Here is a 2,229-nt window from a genome sequence, read left to right on the forward strand (position 1 = left end):
ATGACATCTCCGGCATATCACCCCTTTGTTTATATGCAGCTGCAGGCAGGGAATACCACGACCACAGCTCATTCAGCCGTCACTGATGGCTTCTTTCTGGGTTTAGAGCAACTCAGGTTTGAACTCAAACAAAGCTCATCCCTAGTGAGAATGTGTTCAGCTACTGCAAATGTGACCTGCTATTCCATAGGGGAGGCTTCTAGTTGTTTTATGCCCTGTTCCAATCTTTACTTTGTAAGTGCATTTTTAAAATTTGGTTTACTCATTTTTATGCATAGAAACAAAGTTACAAACTGTAGGGTCACTGACATAATAAGTCAATAGTCAAACACGCACAATGCTATAGAAGGAAAAAACTGACAAATATTTGCATCCAATAAATGAAGCGTGACAACATAAAGTTCTTATCACAATGAGGGCGCCAACCAAGGGCAGAGGAAGAGTTCATCTATAGGCATGGAAGAAGGTAGAGTTCTTGAGCAACAGTACCATCCCAGCCAGTGTACCAGAATAACCACAGTACTACCCAGCGGTTACCATATTAACATTCATATAGAAGAAGTGTGCATTGATATTATCCAACAACCCCAGACTCAATTAAGTTTAAGCAGCTTGCCTCTGGCAGAATATGCAGCCAAATACAAATGCAATGATGAGTTGATCAAAGGTTTCAAGGCTTGTCTGTAAGTACAATGTTATTATTTTACGTATTAAAGGTGATTTGCCTGCTCTATCCAGTGCACTCTTTTTGTTCTTATCTCATAGTGTTGTTACCTGTTGATTTGTAGATCCATTTGTTTTTCACTTCCTCTAAAAGAGTGCCAGTGCTGTTTATTCTGCAGTAATATTACACAGCAGCGTTGTCACCTTATGGGCAGAGTACTCTTCGATGGACTTTTAAATGTAAAACAGATTTAATCCCAATTCCAGCTAACACTTTTTTTTGAACAAAGGTTTAAGCCATGAGAATAAGAGCTGACCATTGTAAGCACACCTGACAGTGTAATATAGTTAGTTCAAACCAGTGGTGTCACAAGGGGGGTGCGGGCCACACCCGGGTGACACCATTTTAGGGGTGACACCAAAATGACTTACAGTCATTTTGGTGTCACCCCCCTCTGAAAAGTCGGGCGCTTGGTCATGGACCGAACGCCCGACAGTATCAGGAGAGAGGAGGGGACTCAGCGCCATACCTTATCCCGCCGGGTGACTGTCCCCTCCTCTCTCTGTCAGCGGACATCACCAAGATGGCCACCGGCAGGTATCAGAAGACTGCCGCACGTGCGCAAAGACGTCATTGCGCACGCACATGGTGACGTCACGGCGGGGTGACACTCGGTTACCACTCCGGGTGTCACCCAGCCTCGGGACGCCCCTGGTTCAAAACCCCTGTAAACCCCTGTAACTGCCACTTTTCTTGGAAAGCTTGGCCTGTAACAGGAAGTAGAGAAATTAATCTACTACGAATCAACAGGTAATAAAATTATGTTACTGGGGGATTCCTCTGCTGTGTAATGCTATTAACAAAACAGCATTATATATTCATTTTCTATTTTGCCTACAGTTCCAGCAACTGGGACTGACGTTTAGGAGGAAACACAAGGATTTGAGCAGGCTGGATCTCAGGTTTTAGACATTAAGATGTACTGATACTATTGTGATACCATTATGTACCTATAGTTGATTTATGTTACATGTAAAAAACAAAACAAAGTGTATACATTTCCCTTTAAAAGAAAATTTGAAAGTGTGACAACCTGTATAAAAACATGAGCAAGTTGCTTCCCTTTATTCATAGCTGTTTTGGCATATATATTTTTTAGGGGCGATTTCAAGATTTTGTATGATTTTCCCAAGAACTCACTCAGTATGATCCCTCGCTTCTACAGCTGATATAGCCTCAGGACTGTGAGCTGGTATTCTAAAGTTTTCCTGCCATCTGCAGGACAAATTTAGTACTAAAGCCTATGCCGTACTCTACCAATGTTTGTAATAAATGTAACGCTGTTCTGAAGGGATAGGATCAAGATATGAAGAGAAAGGCTTGTTGCACTCCTTACCGGAAAATCCCAAATATGGGGACTGGTGCTTGGAATTACCGCGCCGCCAGTTGAAGATAATAAAGAGATGTCACCAGCACACCAGACTCCTTCAAGGATAGTCAATCATTAATTTATTCAAAACTTATGTCAAATACACAAGCGCTTTCGGGACCACACAGGATCCCTT

The sequence above is a fragment of the Nanorana parkeri genome, unplaced genomic scaffold, assembly GCF_000935625.1.
Source record: "Nanorana parkeri isolate BGI_ZX_2015 unplaced genomic scaffold, ASM93562v1 scaffold235, whole genome shotgun sequence".
NCBI classification, from domain to species: Eukaryota; Metazoa; Chordata; class Amphibia; order Anura; family Dicroglossidae; genus Nanorana; species Nanorana parkeri.